Raw genomic sequence first — 24,327 nt, 5'->3', positions numbered from 1 at the left:
CCCAATTGTTCTTCAGCTGAAAACGGCTGGGGCAAGGTGTGTTTAATGGGCATTAATAATGACCGTGTGTGTGCGCGCGTGTGTGTGTGTGCTTTTATGGTTTTAAGCCCCTGAGGCATTGCATAACTTAAAGCAGCATTTTACTTGGTTATCTGCCTACACTGAGAGAGATAAGGATAGAGATGGATAGAGAAAGATAGACAGCTTCAGACATGGATCAGAGTAACCAATGAAAGACAGACAGCTTCAGACATGGATCAGAGTAACCAATGAAAGACAGGAGCTGAGGTAAAAAATAAAAAATAAACTCCCAGGGCTGGGCCATAGTGAAGGCCTAACAGTGACACAGCAATTGGCAGTCGCTAGCAGATATTTATGACACGGCTGGCATGGTCTTGACAGGGCATCAATCCGTTACTTCTCACCAAGGTCCCTGACCACAACGTCGTTGTGACTGATGACAGAGTGCTATTTCTGCGCGGTGGGCTGGGATGTAGGTATTCGGTTTGGTCTTATCTGGGTATAAATCCTTAACACACACTCACAGGTTACCACCCAGAGGTGGTAGGTAATGACCTTAGCCAGCTGACCAAAAGGTCACCATGTTAAAAGGTCCCTTGAATAACGGTTGTTCCCTAAAGGGTTACTTTTGTGTTTGACCTATACATGTGCACACACACACACACACACACACACACACACACACACACACACACACACACACACACACACACACACACACACACACACACACACACACACACACACACACACACACGTTATCCAATGACACAGTTGGATAGTACAATGTGAGTCATTGCACAATAACCCACACCAGAGATGATATATACAACTACAGTAGCCATACTTATGAAACATTTATCAGTCTCTCCCTCCATCTCTCCCTATTCCATCTCCTCATCCCTCCCTAGTGGTGTTCATCCTCTCTCTGCCTCTATTTCCACTCGGCCAGTATTCAGGCATCAGCTATAGTATATGTAGCTGTACATCTGCCGGCCTGATTTCACCGAGTTTTCCCATCATGGCTCACAGGGGCTCGCAGGGGGTCGTTGGTAGAGCAATAGTAATAAGAGTTATTTTAAACATGCATCAGGAATATCATACAGAAATCTGAAAGGGCATACAAAAGAAACACCCATCGTTTTTTAAAACATCAATGTCTGATATTCAATAGGTGATCAGTGGGTGTGTGGCCATGGGCTGATAGTGAGTGAGTTCATCCTGGATGTCCAGTAGAGAAGCGCTCATCAGCAGATCTGATCTGGCTGAAAAAAGACTCATACAGACTCATACCGGTACACATGACTTCACCCACTGATGGCTGTGATAAGGAAGCGGAGCAGGATTAGAGGTGTGTGTGTGTGTGTGTGTGTGTGTGTGTGTGTGTGTGTGTCTGTGTGTGTGTCTGTGTGTGTGTGTGTGTGTGTGTGTGTGTGTGTGTGTGTGTGTGTGTGTCCAGACAGGCTACACAGTCTCACTTTGGGCAAATTAGCAACGCCAGGCTTCTGCTCTCTCCTGCTTGCCCTCTCCCACTCTCTTTCTATTTCCCTTCTTCTCTCCTCTCCTCCACCTTCTCCATCTCTCCATCTTTCTGTTTGTTACCCAGTGCATCCTGCTATTTACACCGTAACTTAATGACATACTGTATAGCCTTCCCCATCTGCTTGGCTAGGTTGCCTGAGGAGACGCTCGTCAACTCGCATTCTGCTCACAGCGCTTGGCCTACATCGCTTACACACATAAATACACACACACACACACACACACACACACACACACACACACACACACACACACACACACACACACACACACACACACACACATTGGAGACTGACGAGACAAGAGCACTAGCACCCATAACAACCTTGCTTGGTTGTTAACCATAACAGCCACAGTAATCATCACTTCTAGGAACCATTACCTATTTACAAAACAGACACGCACACGTAGGCACGCACGCACAGACACACACACACAAACAGACACACACACTCACACAAATGCGGTCGGTCCACTTATGCAGATGGTAAATTACAAAGCAGTACGTGGTGACACATATATCAGGAAAGGGGAAATGAGGTGGCTCGCAGGGATAATAGGAGAACAGAGAAGTAGGCCTCGCCTATCCACAGTGGAATCATTCATAACACCGCATATTACAACACACACACACAGAATGCCTTTTTCATAATGAACTGCAGATCCGGGTTCAAATTCTATTTGAAATCTTTCCATTCTTTTGGTGTTTGGTTCAGTCAGACTGAAGTGCCAGATGGGTGGGTTTTGCAGCTTTGCAAATGTTCTATTGGTTCCACTGCGCCAGGCAAGCTCAATCAAGCCCAGCTAAAGTGTGTGAAATGATTTCAAATAGTATTTGAACCCAGATCATATAATGCTTTGGGGTTTCAAATAGGTTATTGGGGGATTGCAAACAGGAATGGAAGTGTTCCTCAGGGGTTATCCATGGCAATAGATATGACTATTGGGAGATCTGAGTGCAGATCGAATTCACTCTTCTTGCCAGTCATGGTTTTTGTTGACACCACTACACCACTGTGTTAGACTCATTTGCCGGTGCTAACGTTTGTAGAACAGTAGAGTTTTGGTAGACAACATTTCCTACCGCTCGATATGTTGGGTTGTACAATCTTAAAGACCTCTTGAAGAGGGTTGAACATGGGATGCGCCAAGGAAGGCATAGAGTACCAGTCAAACGTTTGGACACGCCTATTCATTCAAGGGTTTTTCTTGATTTTGACTATTTGCTACATTGTAGAATTAATAGTGAAGACATCAAAACTATGACACATGTGGAATCATGTAGTAACCAAACAAGTGTTAAACGAATCAAAATATATTTTATAGTTGAGATACTTCAAAGTAGCCACCCTTTGCCTTGATGACAGCTTTGCACACTCTTGGAATTCTCTCAACCAGCTTCATGAGGTAGTCACCTGGAATGCATTTCAATTAACAGGTGTGCCTTGTTAAAAGTTCATTTGTGGAGTTTCTTTCCTCCCATATTATGGCAAGAACAGCTCAAATAAGCAAAGAACAAAGAGAAATGACAGTCTATCATTACTTTAAGACATGAAGGTCAGTCAATCTGGAACATTTCAAGAACTTTCAAAGTTTCTTCAAGTGCAGTCACAAAAACCATCAAGCGCTATTATCAAACTGGCTCTTATGAGGACTGCCACAGGAAAGGAAGACCCAGAGTTACCTCTGCTGCAGAGGATAAGATCGTTAGAGTTAACTACACCACAGAGTTCAGCTCAAATAAGCGCTTGACAGCGTTCAAGTAACAGACACATCTCAACATCAACTGTTCACGGGAGACTGTGTGAATCAGGCATTCATGGTTTAACTTCTGCAAAGAAACCACCACTAAAGGACACCAATAAGAATTAGACACTTGCTTGAGCCAAGAAACACAAGCAATGGACATTAAACCGGTGGAAATATGTCCTTTGGTCTGATGAGTTCAAATTTTAGATTTATGTTCCAACCGCCGTGTCTATGGGAGACGCAGAGTAGGTGAATGGATGATCTCCGCATGTGTGGTTCCCGCCGTGAAGCATGGAGGAGGATTCTGCAGCGATACACCATCCCATCTGGTTTGCGCTTAGTGGGACTATCATTTGTTTTTCAACAGGACAATGACCCAACACACCTCCAGGCTGTGTAAGGGCTATTTGACCAAGAAGGAGAGTGATGGAGTTCTGCATCAGATGACCTGGCCTCCACAATCACCCGACCTCAACCGAATTGAGATGGTTTGGGATGAGTTGGACCACAGAGTGAAGGAAAAGCAGCCAACAAGTGCTCAGCATATGTGGGAACTCCTTCAAGACTGTTGGAAAAGCATTCCAGGTGAAGCAGGTTGAGAGAATGCCAAGAGTGTGCAAAGCTATCATCAAGGCAAAAGGTGGCTACATTGAAGAATCTAAAATATAAATATATTTTTATTTGATTTACACTTTTTTGGTTACTACATGATTCCATATGTGTTATTTCATAGTTTCGATGTCTTCACTATTATTCTACAATGTAGAAAATAGTAAAAAAGAAAGAAAAACCCTTGAATTGAGTAGGTGTGTCCAAACTTTTGACTGGTACTGTCTATTCAAACATCCTTACTCAACGGCTATTTCTAGTGACCAGGCTGAGAAAAATAATGCACCAGAAATATGCTTCCTGATCCTGCAGGAAAACGAATAAAGTGATTATGTATTTTGTTTCTTAAAACAATAGAGCTTACTGTGTGTAACAAGCCCAAAAGATTACTGCCATTACCAAAAGGATTACAATTTTATGCCACATAACGTTTCTGTACATAAAAATCCACCATTTTGTTTTGCCATTTGTCATTGCCTTCACAACAAAGGAAGCATTCACAATGCACATCCATATTTCAGCATCCTCCTGTTTTCCATAGCACTGTAGGATGTTGCCTTTAATCCTACACACACACACACACACACACACACACACACACACACACACACACCCACAAGGAGAGAAGTGTGCGCACACACACAGGCGCACACTCACACACATACAGGTTAAATTAGCTTTAATTAGGACTGTGGAGCTGGATACTCTCAGTCCTGTGGATTCTGCTACTGCATATAGCTGAGAGAGAGACAGCCAGAGAGAGAGGGAGAGAGAGGCTGGAGGTTTGGAGCCCCTCCAAAAAGACCCTAACCCTACATCACTATACCAGTGGTATACATACAGCAAGGCAATCTATATGCAAAACATTTAGCGCAGCTAAGAGTTAAGTCTATAGAGCAGCCGAGATTCATAGGTTGCACAGTGACGTGGAGACGGAGCAACTTATAACATTAGTTTATAAACACGTTATAGAGCACAATACATTATGGTGGGGAGAAGGGGAGGATTAGCATCTAGTGGCAACTTCCCCTGAAATAGTGGCATCATCAACTAGGGACATTAGGTCTGAATTACAGCATCGATCTACAGTAACAAGGCAGATGACAGTGTACTCTGGTCTGGAGGTCTGGAGCAACAGGGAACCTGACATGATTTGTGGCATGGCCGTCCCATCCCCATCCATCCCTTCACACCAGACAGCCATGGCAATAAAAGCGCTGCATTTACAGCACTGCTCTAATAACCAATTGCTTTGGCCTTTGGCAAATAGCTGCGAAGTAAATTTGAACACACTGCTCTGTGGCTGTGGGTTCATGCCTTGCTTTACACATGCATCGGTAAGTCCAAGTCCTCTGCACAGCAGAGTGGGATAAAGTCACACACACACACACTTCACACACACACACACACACACACACACACACACACACACACACACACACACACACACACACACACACACACACACACACGCTCTAAAGACTCACTCTAAAGACTCAGCTTCCCTCTTTTGTAGTAATTTCATGCAGTTTCATGCCTTTGCTTCAAAGAGAGCACAGCTGTGTCATTGGATGAAGTCTTTAATCTATTCAGTCAGTGCATCTGTACTCTCAGCCATACACCACGTCATTAGAGGCCTGCCAGTGTGTGTGTGTGTGTGTGTGTGTGTGTGTGTGTGTGTGTGTGTGTGTGTGTGTGTGTGTGTGTGTGTGTGTGTGTGTGTGTGTGTGTGTGTGTGTGTGTGTTTCTGAGCTGCTCAGAATAAACTGACTTACTGGCACGCATGCACAGTAGTGGTGCTTGTTTTGCAGAATCGACTTTTATGCTTGTACATGCATCTCTAGAGTACCAGGGTGGATGTATCTGTGTGTGTGCTAGACAAATAAATATGTTAGCTACAGTACAGCTCCCTCCCCATGTGTCTTCAGTAGCTATTGACTGCATTTTAAATGTCCATCATTACCTAATTAACCCTCTCCTCTCCTGTCCGTCTAAAGAATCCCCCCCCCCCCCCTCCACACACACACACACATACAAACACAGAAGGTCATGTATGTGATGGTTAGGAGGACAAAACACCCTACATTTAGACTAGCTAGAGCTCCATGTGTGGGATGCTGTAGCTGAAGCAGAGGATGCAGCATCTCTCATACCCTCAGAGCACAGAGAGGGAGGGGAGAGAGAGGGAGAGCGAGTGACAGCGAGAGAGGGCACGGGAAGAGGAGAGACAAAAGGAAAGAGGGCAGAGAGCGAGCAGCGGGAGGAGAAAGAGGAAAGAGAGAGCAGGGAGTGTTTATAGGGGAAGAATTCCTTGGTCTCAATTAAGTGTTATGAGAGACAGTGTCATTGGTATGCTAACAAATGCAAGTCATCCTATCTTTATGCCTTGGGTCTACTGACACTAGCAGCGACACACTTGAAGTGATAACCTTCAGCTAACCTAATGCTATGATGACACAGCTAGCACTAAACACTGATGTCCCCAAACATCACCAGCGACTAAGCTTAAATAGGACCCTATAAACCAGCGGTCTACAAATCTTAGGATATATATCAGTAGACCCACAAGAAAAGTAGCCAATGATCTGAAACCAGAGAGACCAGATAGAGAGAGACCCAAACCTTTCTCATAACCAGGAGATCCCAACACCAGACACCAAACCTAGAACAAAGAGATCCCAACCCCAGACACCAAACCTATAACAAAGAGATCCCAACACCAGACGCCAAACCTAGAACAAAGAGATCCCAACACCAGACACCAAACCTAGAACAAAGAGATCCCAACACCAGACACCAAACATATAACAAAGAGATCCCAACACCAGACGCCAAACCTAGAACAAAGAGATCCCAACACCAGACGCCAAACCTAGAACAAAGAGATCCCAACACCAGACGCCAAACCTAGAACAAAGAGATCCCAACACCAGCCAATTACATAAAGAAATTGGCCAAAGAACCAGTAGCCTTACATGAAGGATAACCAATGAATGAAACATTTTGACACGGCGGCCAGGTCCATAAAGGTTGTAGCTTACCATTTAGACGAGTTGCAGCCTCCTCCATGCTGTGTTGAACCTCATGTGAAGTTTATTTTTCCATTCTCCTTCCTGGCTAAATGTACTTGTCAGGGCCCTCTCAAATGCCAGCTGGACCAGCTGGGCTTTTTGTTGATGTAACATGCTGCGTCTGTGTTCCCCCGAATACGTGGAGAAGGAATTTTCGCTCATTGCTGTAGATGTCCCAAATGTTCATCCAAATCCATTTTTCAGTGCCAACAGCACAGTTGGCATTGCTGACAAAGGTATCTTTGAAGACCACTGAGTGGAGTCCATTTTTTGTTGCTGGCTGTGGTTGCGATTTAATTTAGCAAGAATCAATAAACTCTGCTTCCACTGGTTCAGTTTTGGTTAGATCCAACAGGTCGTCAGGTGCAAGTTACTGGGGTAACGAAGGTGCAGGTGCTTGTTGTAAAATTGCCCTTGTGCTTCTCAATCTTGTTGATCAGCAGGCAGTATGGGGATGGGTGGGTATTACATTTGGTGCTAGGCTCCTCAACCTTGGTGGTCGAGACAGCAGGCTACTCGGTGAGCCGGCATCGCACCGAACATGGTGGTCTGACGTTTTTTTGCTTTTGGCAGTGCCCAGCCATTTTCGGATATCCATGCTGATTAGCCAGCTATAATTATTCAGCTCGCCCTGGGTGGGATCCTATAAGCTTTTCTAACCAAGGTAATGAAGGCGGTACCTTATGACACTGCATGGCTAGGTGCCAAATCAGAATGCATTTTAGGATTGTAACTACTAAATATTACATTATTACATCCCCCCATCCCTCCCCCTCCTCAGAGTGCACACCTGGCATAGCCTCTGTCCCGGTCTGCGCCACTGGCAGGCCAGACAACGCTACATTGGCAAAACCGGGCATTGTAATTCATATGCCATTTATTATGGGGAAACAAAGCTGGACGCCCCATAGAGCCGTCTCTGACACTCCATAGAGCTGTCTTTGGATCCCAACACCAGCCAACAACAACCCCAAACCTAGAACCAAGAGATCTGACAACACCAGACTCCAAACCTAGAACCAAGAGATCCCAACACCACCAACACCAGACCTCATACCTAGAACCAAGAGATCCCAACACCACCAACACCAGACCTCTTACCTAGAACCAATAGATCCCAACATCAGTCAAAACCAGACCTCAAACCTAGAACCATTTTCAGAAGTTGCTTTCATTTCAGCTAATCTAATTAGTAAACATTTCAACTGCATTAAAATATACATTTTGTCCACAAAACAATTAACACCCATCCAAAAAAAATGTGCTTTCTTTTTTTTCTTGTAAAGTACAGTACCAATTAAAAGTTTGGACACCAACTCATTCAAGGGTTTTTCTTTATTTTGACTATTTTCTACATTGTAGAATAAAAGTAAAGACACCACAACTATGCAATAACATATATGGAATCATGTAGTAACCAAAAAAGGGTTAAACAAATATTTTAGATATTAGATTCTTCAAAGTAGCTACCCTTTGCATTGATGACAGATTTGAAAATTTTTGGCATTCTCTCAACCAGTTTCACCTGGAATGCTTTTCCAACAGTCTTGAAGGAGTTCTCACATATGCTGAGCACTTATTGGTTGCTTTTCCTTCACTCTGTGGTCCAACTCATCCCAAACCATCTCAATTGGGTTGAAAACTGGGTGATTATGGAGGCCAGGTCATCTGATGCAGCACTCCATCACTCTCCCTCTTGGTCAAATTGCCGATACACAGCCTGGAGGTGTGTTGCGTCATTGTCCTGTTGAAAAATCAATGATAGTCCAACTAAGCGCAAAACAGATGGGATGGCGTATCGCTGCAGAATCCTCCTCCATGCTTCACGGCGGGAACCACACATGCGGAGATCATCCATTCACCTACTCTGCGTCTCACATAGACATGCTGTGGTAGCCATGCTGGTTAAGTCTGCCTTGAATTCTAAATAAATCACTGACAGTGTCACCAGCAACGCACCCCCAAACCATCACACCTCCTCCTCCATGCTTCACAGTGGGAACCACACATACAGAAATCATCCGTTCGCCAACTCTGCGTCTCACAGAGACACGGCGGCTATAACCAAAAATCTCACATTTGGATTCATCAGACCAAAGGACAGAGTTCCACAGGTCTAATATCCATTGCTCATGTTTCTTGGCTCAAGCAATTCTCTTATTCTTATTGGTGTCCTTTAGTAGTGGTTTCTTTGCAGCAATTCGACCATGAAGGCCTGATTCATGCAGTCTCCTCTGAACAGTTGATGTTGAGATGTGTCTGTTACTTGAACTCTGTGAAGCATTTATTTGGGCTGCAATCTAGCTCTAATTGACTCATGCTCTGCAGCAGAGGTAACTCTGGGTCTTCCTTTCCTGTGTCAGTCCTCATGAGAGCCAGTTTCATCATAGCGCTTGATGGTTATTGCGACTGCATTTGAAGAAACTTTGAAAGTTCTTGAAATTTTCCAGGATTGCTTGACCTACATGACTTAAAGTAATGATTGTTTCTCTTTGCTTATTTGAGTTGTTATTGCCATAATATGGACTTGGTCATTTACCAAATAGGACTATCTACCTTGTCCAAACACAACTGATTGGCTCAAACGCATTAAGAAGGAAAGAAATTCCACAAATTAAATTTTAACAAGGCACACCTGTTAATTGAAATTCATTCCAGGTGACTACCTCATGAAGCTGGTTGAGAGAATTCCAAGAGTGTGCAAAGCTGTCGTCAAGGCAAAGAGTGGCTACTCTCAAATATAAAATATATTTAGATTTGTTTTACATGATTCCATTTGTGTTATTTCATAGTTTCGATGTGTTCACTATTATTCTACAATGTATAACTTTTACATTTATTTATTTATTTATTTCACCTTTATTTAACCAGGTAGGCTAGTTGAGGACAAGATCTTATTTGCAACTGCGACCTGGCCAAGATAAAGCGTAGCAATTCGACACACAACAACACAGAGTTACACATGGAATACACAAAACAGTAATTACAATCTAGCAATTTAACACTGGAATGGTAGATCGGCAGAAGATGAATGTGCAGGTAGAGATACTGGGGTGCAAAGGAGCAAAATAAATAAATAAATAAATAGATACCAGTATGGGGATGAGGTAGGTAGATAGATGGGCTGTTTACAGATGGGCTATGTACAGGTGCAGTGATCTGTAAACTGCTCTGACAGCTGGTGCTTAAAGCTAGTGAGGGAGATGTGGGTCTCCAGCTTCAGAGATTTTTGCAATTCGTTCCAGTCATGGGCAGCTGAGAACTGAAAGGAAAGACGACCAAAGGAGGAATTGGCTTTGGGGGTGACCAGTGAGATATACCTGCTGGAGCGCGTGCTACGAGTGGGTGCTGCTATGGTGATCAGTGAGCTGAGATAAGGTGGGGCTTTACCTAGCAGAGACTTGAAGCCAGTGGGTTTGGCGACGAGTATGAAGCGAGGGCCAACCAACGAGAGCGTACAGGTCGCAATGGTGGGTCGTGTATGGGGCTTTGGTGACAAAACGGATGGCACTGTGATAGACTGCATCCAGTTTGTTGAGTAGAGTGTTGGAGGCTATTTTATAGATGACATCACCGAAGTTGAGGATCGGTAGGATGGTCAGTTTTATGAGGGAACTCATGTTTGGCAGCATGAGTGAAGGATGCTTTGTTGCGATATAGGAAGCCGATATAGGAAGCCGATTCTATATTTAATTTTGGATTTGAGATGCTTAATGTGAGTCTGGAAGGAGAGTTTACAGTCTAACCAGACACCCAGGTATTTGTAGTTGTCCACGTACTCTAATTCAGAGCCGTCCAGAGTAGTGATGCTGGACGGGCGAGCAGGTTCAGGCAGTGATCGATTGAATAGCATGCTCTTAGTTTTACTTGCGTTTAAGAGCAGTTGGAGGCCACGGAAGGAGAGTTGTATGGCATTAAAGCTCGTCTGGAGGTTAGTTAACACAGTGTCCAAGGGGGGGCCAGAAGTATACAGAATGGTGTCGTCTGCGTAGAGGTGGATCAGAGAATCACCAGCAGCAATAGCAACATCATTGACGTATACAGAAAATAGAGTCGGCCCGAGAATTGAACCCTGTGGCACACCCATAGAGACTGTCAGAGGTCCGGACAACAGGCCCTCCGATTTGACACACTGAACTCTATCAGAGAAATAGTTGGTAAACCAGGCGAGGCAATCATTTGAGAAACCAAGGCTGTCGAGTCTGCCAATAAGAATGTTGTGATTGACAGAGTCGAAAGCCTTGGCCAGGTCAATGAATACGGCTGCACAGTAATGTCTCTTATCGATGGCGGTTATGGTGTCGTTTAGAATCTTGAGCGTGGCTGAGGTGCACCCATGACCAGCTCTGAAACCAGATTGCATAGCGGAGAAGGTATGGTGGGATTCGAAGTGGTCAGTAATCTGTTTGTTAACTTGGTTTTCGAAGACATTAGAAAGACAGGATAGGATAGATATAGGTCTGTAGCAGTTTGGGTCTAGAGTGTCACCCCATTTGAAGAGGGGGATGACCGCGGAAGCTTTCCAATCTTTGGGAATCTCAGATGATACGAAAGAGAGGTTGAACAGGCTAGTAATAGGGGTTGCAACAATTTCGGCAGATAATTTTAGAAAGAGAGGGTCCAGATTGTCTAGCCCGGCTAATTTGTAGTGGTCCAGATTTTGCAACTCTTTCAGAACATCAGCTATCTGGATTTGGGTAGGAGGAGAAATGGTGGGGGCTTTGGCGGGTTGCTGTGGGGGGTGCCTGGCAGTTGACCGGGGTAGGGGTAGCCATGTGGAAAGCATGGCCAGCCGTAGAGAAATGCTTATTGAAATTCTCAATTACAGTGGATTTATCGGTGGTGACAGTGTTTCCTAGCCTCAGAGCAGTGGGCAGCTGGGAGGAGGTGCTCTTATTCTCCATGGACTTTACAGTGTCCCAGAACTCTATGAGGGTGCCCATGTTTACTGATTTGGGGTTGTACCTGATAGGTTCATTGATAATTTGTGTGAGATTGTAGGATGGCCGGGGTGTTAAGCATGTCCCAGTTTAGGTCACCTAGTAGCACGAGCTCAGAAGATAGATGGGGGGCAATCATTTCACATATGGTATCGAGGGCACAGCCGGGGGCAGAGGGAGGTCTTTGGCAAGCGGCAACAGTGAGAGACTTGTTTCTGGAAAGGTGAATTTTTAGAAGTAGAAGCTCAAATTGTTTGGGCACAGACCTGGATAGTAGGACAGAACTCTGCAGGCTATCTTTGCAGTAGATTGCAACACCGCCCCCATTGGCAGTTCTATCTTGGCGGAAAACATTATAGTTAGCAATGGAGATTTCAGGGTTTTTGGTGGTTTTCCTAAGCCAGGATTCAGACACGGCTAAGACATCTGTGTTGGCAGAGTGTGCTAAAGCAGTGAGCAGAACAAACTTAGGGAGTAGGCTTCTAATGTTAACATGCATGAAACCAAGGCTTTTACGTTTACAGAAGTCAACAAATGAGAGCACCTGGGGGTTGGGAGTGGAGCTAGCCACTGCAGGACCTGGATTAACCTCCACATCACCAGAGGAACAGAGGAGAAGTAGGATAAGGGTACGGCTAAAGACTATACGAACTGGCCGTCTAGCACGTTCGGAACAGAGAGTAAAAGGAGCAGGTTTCTGGGCACGATAGCATAGATTCAAGGCATAGTGTACAGACAAAGGTAAGGTAGGATGTGAGTACATTGGAGGTAAACCTAGGCATTGAGTAATGAAGAGAGAGATGGAACAACATGGTTGGTTAAGGCATATTGAGCAGGGCTAGAGGCTCTACAGTGAAATAAGACAGTAATCACTAACCAGGACAGTAATGTACCGGGCAGGTAAGCTAGCAGTTATCAGGCCGGAGCCGGCAGCTAGCAGTTAGCAGGCCGGAGCCGGCAGCTAGCAGCTAGCAGTTAGCAGGCCGAGGCAAGCTAAAATAAAGAAAACCCCTGTAATGAGTAGGTGTGTCCATACTTTTGACTGGTACTGTAAGGGTTGAGATGATGTGTTTAAATCCCAGACAAAGCTACTAGCTAGCTTGTATTCCATTGAGCCCATTTCAGCCATTACCGAGGAGTGTTTGACAGGTCATTTCAAACAGTTCCGGGAAAAAACATCAGGCCCAAGCAAGAGAATGAACTTGTTGCTGGAGTCAAATGAAAGCAATCGATTCAGCAAGATGTAAGTGACAAGTTGATTTTGAACCCTTCAAACCCGGGAAATAAATGGCTCAATAAGGCCGATCCTCAGGTGGACGTTTGCTAAATCCTCAGCAGACGCTCGTCAAGGTTGACGTGGGAAGGATCTCTAGGATTGTCATGCTGTCTCCTGATATCAGGGTCTGTCTGCTAAAGCCTCTCTAATCTCTGTGTGCTGGTCTTTGTTAACAGTCTTTGTTTATAATCGCACGTCAGCTGACATTTGAACAGCATCCCTGTTTTGCTGGTGATTGCATAATGATTATAGAAGAGAGTACTATCTATTCTATTCAGACTCGGAATTAAGACCCTGTTGAAAATAACAAAAAAAACATGTTAATCGTAGCATGCATGAATCAATGTATGTATCATTGTATAACTAACTATATCAAACCAGAAAGCCACCCATTCCGTTCAGTATAATTAGCTTAGCATACTGAAGGCTATCTGTCTTGTGTCACGCTGACCAGATCTATTTTCAACTAACAAATGACTCATTTATAAGTGGAATTCTAGACTCTTGCATATGTCGGCCGACACGTAGCCAACCAGCCTGTCATTTTGAGATGCTGCCAATGTTTGGGACGCTGACATGTATGCCTATAGTTATGAGATGCTGCCAATGTTTGGGATGTTATTTTGAACAAATGTGTGGCTTTTCATGAAGCCTACTGTTTCTGTAACGTTAGCACCAACCAGATGTTTCCTAAGAGGATGAGTGCAGTGTGACAGGGGCTGTGGGGTTGTCAGTGAGGTCAGGGTAAGGGATATGGTTGGCTTTGAATACTACTGTCACAGCCTGGGTCATGTAAGGTCAGTATCCACTGGGCACATGCTGGTTGAATCAACATTGTTTCCACGTCATTTCAATGAAACGATGTTGAGCCAACGTGGAATAGATGTTGAATTAACGACTGTGCCCACTGCTTAGCAGTGTGTAGTAGGTTTGTCGCAAAGCCCACATCCTCATTTGGACCATGTTGTAAAGATTAAGCATTGGTGATGTGACAGTATTACGGAGTGGTAGTAGACTGTGCATCTTCAGTCTCTTCAAGGATCTCTTCATGTCAAGAACAGGGAGAGAGAAACACAACTGAGCTGTAAGGACACAACAAATATTTCACTTCGCTGGCCTCAAATTGGATCTCAGATCAGTGTAAAATACAACACAAGACTTGATTGACCAGACAAGCCAACTATGTGCATGCTGCGTTATACACTGAGCGGAGAGTTGTAGACATCTTTTCCTACAATGTTCTCTATCATGGTATGGAGAGAGGAGGAGAGGATGGAGGAGGATGGAGGAGGATGGAGGAGAGGAGGAGGAGGAAGAAGAAGAGAAGGGGATGACTGAATGTTCTAGGGCACTGATGTCAACCTCCATCTCTCCAGAGAATTGCATGCTGCTTTTCAGTCCAACTCATTTCCCCTACTTAATTGGCCGATTGGGCTATCTATTCCATTTCTCCAATATACACCATTATCTGGGGATATTTCTTGGAACTAGTACAATGTGAAATGGAATATAAAACGTTTGTTCAAATGTATTAGCTTTGAGTTCAGCTGACTCAGTGATGGCATTGCAATGATACAAGAGGTCCCCCATGCCATACTTCTGTTCTCTAATTAATGAGTCACTTTAAATCTCCAGGATCGCAGGACATTTTTGTTTTACGTTGTTGTAAATGCTCATTAGGGTTCAGCTTGTACAGACAGCTATGTGGGGGTCATAAAACTAGAACTGGAATTGTTCTGATGTTACAGAGCTTACTCTGCTATGTTCAGACAGGACACCACGTGTGAAACGGGTAGGCCTAGACAGGAAACAGGGTGCAAAACGGTGCTGTGCATCGCAACAACCTGCATTTGTGATGCACGACCTTGGTGCATCTTGTAAAACCTTATCAGGAACTTCTATTCCGCAAGTAGGGCCTACAACACAGTGCATATCAAACAACAACATCGCACTGTATTAAACTAGACTAGGTGATAATTCACTCAGTGTTAATGTATTCATTAAAAATCAATGGAGAAAGAGAGAGAGAGAGCGAAAGAGAGAGTTACAGAGCGAGAGAAAGAATGAGAGAGAATAAGAGAGACGTGTTCTGTGGCAAAGCAATGTCGCCATCATGGAACGCTAAATATCACAGCTATTCACACAGGATGGTGTTTAGCGGCAGCAGATATAGCATGTCAAGACGTCTATGGTACCATCTGCTTGCCTGGGGTATATTAGGTATGGAGAGGAAAGGTAGAGAAGTCTCCCAGAGGTGAACAATAGAAACCTCTAATTACTCCTGTAAGAATGCCCAGGCATATCTTACAATAGCCTTGTGCAGACCTCCTGGCATTTAGATGTGCATAAGGCTCGGCCTACGATCCTATAGGATCCCTAATCTACTGCTACGCGAGGAGTACGCTTGAAGTTAGTTTAAAGAACAGACTTAAATGGGAAATTATAATATGTATAATAAGGCCTTTATGACCAGAGTGTAGTCAAGATGTGCCTTGACTGTGTAGCGAAGTTGGTTCAGGGATCTATTGTACGCTTGTGCATGGCCGGTTCCAGGCATAAGCATTGTAGAATAATAGTGAAGACATCAATAATATGAAATAACACATATGGAATCATGTAGTAACCAAAAAAGTGTTAAACAAATCCAAATATATTTTAGATTCTTGAAAGTAGCCATTCTTTGCCTTGATGACAGCTTTACACACTCTTGGTATTCTCTCAACCAGCTTCATGAGGTAGTCACCTGGAATGCTTCTCCAACAGTCTTGAAGGAGTTCCCACATTTGTTGGCTGCTTTTTTTATCTCTGCGGTCCAACTCATCCCAAACCATCTCAACTGGGTTGAGAGCCAGGTCATCTGATGCAGCACTCCATCACTCTCCTTCTTGGTCAAACAGCCCTTACACAGCCTGGAGGTCTGTTTTGGGTCATTGTCCTGTTGAAAAACAAACGATAGTCCCACTAAGCGCAAACTAGATGCCGTATCGCTACAGAAAGCTGTGGTAGCCATACTGGGTGTGCCTTGAATTCTAAATAAATCACAGACAATGTCACCAGCAAAGAACACCCACACCATCACACCTCCTCCTCCATGATTCACAGGGGGAACCACACATGCAGAGATCATCCATTCACCTACTCTGCATCTCACAAAGACACGGCGGTTGGAACCAAAAATCGCAAATTTGGACTCATCAGACCAAAGGACAGATTTCCACCGGTCTACTGCCTATTGCTCGTGTTTCTTGGCCCAAGTAAGTCTCTTCTTATTATTGGTGTCCACAGTAGTGGTTTCCTTGCAGCAATTAGACCACGAAGGGCTGATTCATGCTGTCCCCTCTGAATAGTTGATGTTGAGATGTGTCTGTTGCTTGAACTCTGTGAAATATTTATTTGGGCTGCAATCTGAGGTGCAGTTAATGGCTGATTAGCCAGTTTCATCATAGCGCTTGATGGGTTTTGCGACTACACTTGAAGAAACTTTCAAAGTTCTTGAAATGTTCCGGATTGACTGACCTTCATGTCTTAAAGTAATGATGGACTGCTGTTTCTCTTAGCTTATTTGAGCTGTTCTTGCTTTAACATGGACTTGGTCTTTTACCAAATAGGGCTACCTTCTGTATACCACCCGTACCTTGTCACAACACAACTGATTGGCTCAAATGCATTAAGAAGGAAAGAAATTCCACAAATTGACTTTTAACAAGGCACACCTGTTAATTGAAGCTGGTTGAGAGAATGTCAAGAGTGTGCAAAGCTGTCATCAAGGCAAAGGGTGGCTACTTTGAAGAATCTAAAATCTGAAATATATTTTGATTTGTTTAACACTTTTTTGGTTACTACATGAATCCATATGTGTTATTTCATAGTTTTGATGTCTTCACTATTATTCTACAATGTAGAAAATAGTACAAATAAAGACAAAACCTTGAATGAGTATGTGTGTCTAAACGTTTGACTGGTACTGTTTAAACATATATACACACACGACATGACCAAAAGCATGTGGACACCTGCTCGTCAAACATCTCAACTCAAAATCATGGGCATTAATATGGAGTTGGTCCCCCCTTTGCTGCTAATAACAGACTCCACTCTTCTGGGAAGGCTTTCCACTAAATGTTGGAATATTGATGCCGGGACTTGCTTCCATTCAGCCACAAGAGCATTAATGAGGTTGGGTACTGATGTTAGGTGATAAGGCCTTGCTCGCATCCGGTGTTCGAATGGGGGGGTGGTCCCGATGTTTGGTGTATATATTAACCTCTTTTGTTAACGCTTTACTTGACACCACTAACATGTTATGACATGTCCGTGTCATAACAGCTGGCATAAATGGTCATAACCTGGAATAACCTGGAATAATATGGTCATAATCATGTCATGACCCATGTGCTTACACTGGGAAGAAGCATTATGACAACATAGTCAAATAAGCCAGGCCTATCATCTACATGTCCTTATGTCAGTCATCAGTCAAAAAAGGGTGTCTTGTTCTGCTCCTGAAATCTGCTCCTGCATTCATCCCAGTCATCAGCAACAGAGCACTGGGGTAGGTGCATGTCTGACATCAATTTGTGTGCAATTACAATGACAATTGAATATGGTCAATTTCAGAAAATGCTATATAACATAAACATACTGTTGACAAGTAGGCTGTGGTGTAATAATGGAATGTTTTGCCTTGTGTGGTAGGTTTTGTGGGTTTTGACACTCTTATGTCATAACGGGTGTAAATATATGTGTTATGACTGTGTTATGACCATATTATGACAGATTATGACAAGTTACGTCAGCTGTTATGACATGGTTATGACTCTGGGTGTCAAGTAAAGTGTTGCCTATTTTTTGGGGGGGGGGGGGGGGTGGACGCAGTCGGGGCCTCAACTTACTATTGAGAGTTAAAATAGTAGAATACACCGGGTGCAATTTCGACATTTGTTTGTGTATCAGCAGTTTTTTCTTCTTATGTCAGTCACTGATAGTCACTCAATTAGCCATGTCAGCTAACTATTCTAAGTCATTACAAAATGTGTAGAATTGTAGGAAATTAGCTTTAAAACAGAAAAAAAATGTTCTCTCTGCCCCATGGCAAAAAGAGTAGAATTGCATGAAATGTGTTAGAAAATTGCAGCATTTTCTCTCCGCACCATCGCAAAATGTACTGTGATTTTTTTTCAATTCATATGGTCAAAAATAGATTCTTAGCAAAGAGGAATTTCTTAAGCAAACATTTTGCTAGGACTGTCTGGGAGTGGTCTGAATGGAGAGGGGACTACTGAAAATGGGCTGTTATTGGCAGAGAGGTTTGGAACTCTTTCTTTCTTATTTGTCTATTAACAAATTTAGCGCATGGTGATGTCACAATGGAAGGCCAAAACTCCAACCCACCAAAACAGGCTGAAATTTCAGGCGGCCTTTTCAAACAGCTCTTACACTAAAAGGACATTATCATAATGTTCACAATTTCATAGTATTTTTCCAAAGTCATAGTATGTAAATATATATAAAACACAATAAAATCACGTTTTTGACTGCACTGGGCCCTTAAAACTGCAAAATGTCCCATAGCAAGATTTGCAGACTTACAGAAAATTAACTTTAAAACTAAACATTTTCTCTCCACTTTCAATAATGTTTTTCCATGAGATGGGGGGCCCCCCAACCAAATCTCACATAGGGCCCCCAAAAGGCCTGCTGGCTTGTGTGATAAGTAACCTTGCCTGAGACTTGTGTTAGCTCCCAGAGATAATGTCTAGGGGCTAGGCTTTAGCTGAGTAGGTTAACATGGTCTTGAATGTTGCATAGTAAAACAACCTGCATTACACACCATTACTGTTTCCCTGAAAAATATCATCATTTCAGTTTCATCTCTGTTTTACCTTTAGATTTGGGCCTAAACTTTAGAGCCCCATTCAGACTAATGGAACACAGACCAAGACCATATTTGCAAAGTATTGAGTGCTGATCTAGGTTCAGCTCCCCTCTTTTTCATTATGATTTAAAAGACTAAACTGATCCTAGATCAGCACCCCTAGTCCTACGCTTTGTGAATGGCCTGGATGTTTTTTAAATCCCTGAATGGCTTTCCCAGCAGGTGTTCTTACTCTAGATTTCAAAGGTGTTTTGATTGATGAAAACACGAGGCAGTTTTGTGCTTCACTGGATTTCCTATGTAACTGCTATGGAGTACTGCAGAGGCGAGACACAACATCCAGACCAATTGTCTTTTTAAACCTGCCCCTTCTAAACGGCTATCGCTTTAATAGCGATTACACTGGAATTACGCTCACACTTACTCACTCGCACGTTACCAGACGGTTTAGTGATTGGGTAGACTTGAGTGAGGCCTACACCACACATACAAACACATGTACACGCAAACACACTCTATCTCTCTCTTTCTCTCTCTCTCTTTCTCTCTCTCTCTCTCTCTCCCTCTCTCTCTCTCACAAGCACGCATGCACACACGCACACACAGTCACACACACACAGACATACACACACACACACACACACACTCTGAAACAGTAATTCCCTAGGACAGGGAGTGAGTGGCAGAGCAGTAATGCCAGTTCAGGGCAGCAGCAGCATAGCCTGAGGGCCTCCCTTGGTATTCAGGCTCCAATAGCCCTCTCATCACTGCCCTCTGATGCTAAGCCCCCAACGCCCAGCCCACTGGCACACACACACACACACACACACACACACACACACACACACTTGCTCTTTTTCTCTCCAGCTTTTATCTTACTCTCAAAGACATAAACACACACACTTCCCCTCATCAGTGCACTCTGATCCCAATACAACCCCCACCGACTGAATCATTGGAGCTACAAAGACAGTAGTCTTCTCTGCCACAAATACAGTAGTGTTGAATCAAAGTAGATTGCACATATATAGGATCAGTTTACCCTCTCCCAATTATAATCTTACCCGGGGGGGGGGGGGGGGGGTAAATTGATGTCTAGAGGGAGAGGGAATAACTAGGTTACTGTTGAGTGGAGCTCTCCTCTGGCTGGCTGGCTGGGTAGAGGGACAGACATGGTCCAACCCCACGTGACATTTGCATTGCTACAGCCCCCTGAGTCATGCAGAACACACACACACACCGAGTCATGGCACACACACCGAGTCATGCGACACACCCACACACCGAATCATGCCATGCACCCATACCCACACACCGAGTCATGACACACACACATACCGAGTCATGACACACACACACACACACACACACACACACACACACACACACACACACACACACACAGAGAGGGCCATGCTGAAAAAGCACAAGCACAGTGAAACACAGATATGCAAATCTGTGACCTATGAAGACGTGTCTGTCGCACTCACTCTGTCCTCTCTCACCAGACAGGCCTCTCTGCTCATCTTCTCATCCTTCTGTCCTCCTCCTCTCTACTCCTCGGTGTTACCCTTGTCTCCTCTCTTCTTCCTCTCTCTCCCTCTCCTTTCTGCCTCCTCCCCTCTATCTGGGTCTAGTTCATTTACATGCACCTCCAATCTTTCCCTCCATCATCAGAATCGATCTCTGTCTCCCAGACACACTGGGTTCAAACTTCCAGTCTTACAGAGGCGTACACACACACACACACACACACACGCACACATACACGCGCGCACACACACACACACACACACACACACACACATACACACACAAAATGAACCATTCAAAAAATATTCCCACGATTACTACATATGAAAAAACACTGTAATCTCCCCTCCTACTGTATCAACAGTGATAAAGATGCTACAGACATACAAAGTAATTGTGAAAGAAGCAACTGGATGAGTGGTCTTTCACAACGTGAAGTCCATGAATATTTCAGAGACACATCCTTAAGGCATGCATACACCATGATAGCCTAGTATAGCCACAGGCCAAATATAGCAATTCATGTGTATTCATTTTCCAAGGCCCTATACTACCACTGCAAGACACACATAAACAGGTCTATACTATCGGCCTATGCCTACTATATTGTAGTATTAGAGTCTAATATTAGTGGAATGAGTGTTCTGATAACTTCAAAGGTTATTATTAGGGCTACTGCATGCAGAGCACCCTCTAGCTTTGATCATTATGCAAAGCTGTTGTGCTCGCTGCTGAATACATTAGCGACCGGATAACCAGCGACTGTGCGTGTGTTTGTGTGTACGTTATTTTACACTACATGGCCAAAAGTGCTTATCGAACATCCCATTTCAAAATCATGGGCATTAATATGGAGTTGCTGCTATAACAGCCTCTGCTCTTCTGGGATGGCTTTCCACTAGATGTTGGAACATTGCTGTGGGCTCTGATGTTGGACAATTATGCCTGGCTCGCAGTCGGCGTTGCAATTCATCCCTAAAGTGTTCGATGGGGTTGAAGTCAGGGCTCTGTGCAGGCCAGTCAAGTTCTTCCACACCGATCTCGACAAACCATTTCTGCCCTCGCTTTGTGCACGTGGGCGTTGTCATGCTGAAACAGGAAAGGGCCTTCCCCAAACTGTTGCCACAAAGTTGGAAGCACAGAATCGTCTAGAATATCATTGTATACTGTAGCGTTAAGATTTCCCTTTACTGGAACTAAGGGGCCTAGCCCGAACCATGAAAAACAGCCCCAGACCATTAGTCCTCCACCACCAAACTTTATAGTTGGCACTATGAATTGGGGCAGGTGGCGTTCTCCTGGAATCCAACAAACCAAGATTTGTCCAACGGACTGCAAGATGGTGAAGTGGGATTCATCACTCCAGAGAACGTGTTACCACTGCTCTAGAGTCCAACTGACGCTTGGCATTGCGCATGGTGATCTTAGGCTTGTGAGCGGTTGCTCGGCCATGGAAACCCGTTTCATGAAGCTCCCTGCGAACAGTTCTTGTACTGACGTTGCTTCCAGAGGCCCTTTGGAACTCGGTAGTGAGAGTTGCAACCAAAGAAGGACCATTTTTACGCGTTATGCGCTTCAGCAGTCGACGGTCCTGTTCTGTGAGCTTATGTGGCCTACCACTTCACGGCTGAGCCGTTGTTGCTCCTAGACATTTCCACTTCACAATAACAGCGCTTACTGTTGACCGAGCAGCTTTAGCAGGGCAGAAATGTGATGAACTGACTTGTTGTAAAGGTGGCCTCCTATGATAGTGGCACGTTGAAAGTCACTGAGCGCTTCAGTAAGGCAATTATTTTATTTATTTATTTTTGTGTTTCACTCCCTCTTGTCTCATCGCTGCAGCTCCCCAACGGGCTCGGGAGAGGTGAAGGTCGAGTCGTGCTTTCTCCGAAACATGACCCGCCAAACCGCGCTTCTTAACACCCGCCTGCTTAACCTGTAAGCCAGCTGCACCAATGTGTCGGAGGAAACACACTTCAACTGATGACCGAAGTCAGCCTGCAGGCACCTGGCCCACCACAAAGAGTTGCTTCAGCGCCCTCCCCTCCCCTAACCTAACCCGGACGACGCAGGGCCAACTTTGCGCCGCCTTATGGGACTCCCCGTCACGGCCGGTTGTGACACAGCCTGGGATCGAACCCAGGTCTGTAGCGATGCAGTGCTTTAGACCACTGCACCACTCGAGAGGCCCTCAGTAAGGCCAATCTACTGCAAATGTTTGTCTACGGAGATTGCATGGCTGTGTGCTCGATTTTACACACTTGTCAGCAACGGGTGTGGCATATCTAGCCGAATCCACTAACTTGAAGGGTTGTCAACATATTTTTGTATATATAGCGCGAGTGGCCCAGCCTGGGGTCTCTGCTCCAGCTAATCTGAAGGAGAAAGAAACGCACACCTGTTCAGGCGAGGTGCTGGCTAGCGGAGTAGAACACTTGAAAAATAAAAGAGAGCCGCACAATCTAGGAGGTCAGATGCCTCTGCCCCGGGTTGCCATAGGGATCCTTGTCTGAGTGTTGGGGACAGTTGGACAGGGACAGGGATGGGTACAGAAAGAGAGAATGGTGCCACTGTAGTAGTAGTGTTATTGAATCAAGGCCTTCTCCTGAAGATGAGGCACATGACATCAGTTTAAAACAGTCACACCAAAATAGCTGCATGAACACATACATATCTACACACTAAAACTGGTCAAATATATAAAAAGGACTATTACAATGTAATTACATTATTATTATTATTATTATTTAGGCCTACCTGTCATTGATTTGCAACATTACTATGTGCCAATGACACTCAAGAGGAATAGGCTGCGTTCGGTTCCTATGTAAATTAGCCTTCTATCCAGTTCTTTATAGCAGGATTAGGCTAAGAGCTAGACCCCAGCAGCATACCACTTTTAATTCTCCCTCCAATCACCTTCTAATCCTGGAGAAACATTGAACTCACCATCTGTTCAACCAAACCGCCTACTGTAGCCTGCTGTACTCTCATCTCCGTCACCACAATCATCATACATAGCCTACACGGTCCGTCGGGTGAAATGACATCCTTAATGGCATCAAGGATCATGTCAAACACTGCTTATGAATATGACCCCCTGGCAACAAACACACATCCGCGTTCGTTAAGACTCCATTGATTGAACGCTTCACCACAAATGCAGCCACTGACCATCGTCTATTTAGGCTACACAATGCAGACAGCATTTCGCAGCGAGGTGCGCACCCCGTTTCAACACCAAGGACAGCGGTTGTAGCACGTATTCAACCCCACAGACTGTAGCCATGATACAGTAACATACGCTCGCTCCCAACGACATATGTAGACTATTCCCAACTGGCTTGTAGAGAAGAACAAACGGCTATCAGTGCCCGTGGTGTTTAACTGTAGAACTATCAGCCTAGGTTATTAACTGGGAGGAACGGAGCTAACCCTTATTTCGCTATTAAAGAGAGCGGTTTTCTGCATGACATATTTCACAAAATGGCACATCGCAGAGCGCTTCTCGAATACTAGAACTGCACCTACCTGCTGTCTTGAGGTTGACCCGCTCACATGTCCCGCCGCTGTATTTGGTCTAGTTATTAGGATTATTATGGTGGGTACCGTTATGTGGCTGTCAGCGCCATGTTAATGTCTCTCGGTGGTGCTACTGAGCTGCGCCGTACGATACGGTATGGAGCAACCGCTGTGTGCAGGCTTACATCC

The 24,327-nt window shown here is 44.4% G+C and overlaps 1 protein-coding gene across 1 annotated transcript in view; it reads right to left on the bottom strand.

Annotated features, from left to right (window-relative positions):
* Positions 1–24,327, bottom strand: part of LOC110529869 (serine/threonine-protein kinase PAK 5) — a 114,874-nt gene extending 90,547 nt beyond the window's left edge. Inside the window, exon 1 of the mRNA XM_021612500.2 lies at positions 24,148–24,327. The gene's annotated coding sequence lies outside the window, so the exon portion shown is untranslated. The remainder of the gene's footprint in view (positions 1–24,147) is intronic.

This window comes from Oncorhynchus mykiss, chromosome 8, assembly GCF_013265735.2.
Source record: "Oncorhynchus mykiss isolate Arlee chromosome 8, USDA_OmykA_1.1, whole genome shotgun sequence".
Lineage (NCBI taxonomy): Eukaryota > Metazoa > Chordata > Actinopteri > Salmoniformes > Salmonidae > Oncorhynchus > Oncorhynchus mykiss.
This window is presented reverse-complemented; position numbering and strand designations above follow the sequence as displayed.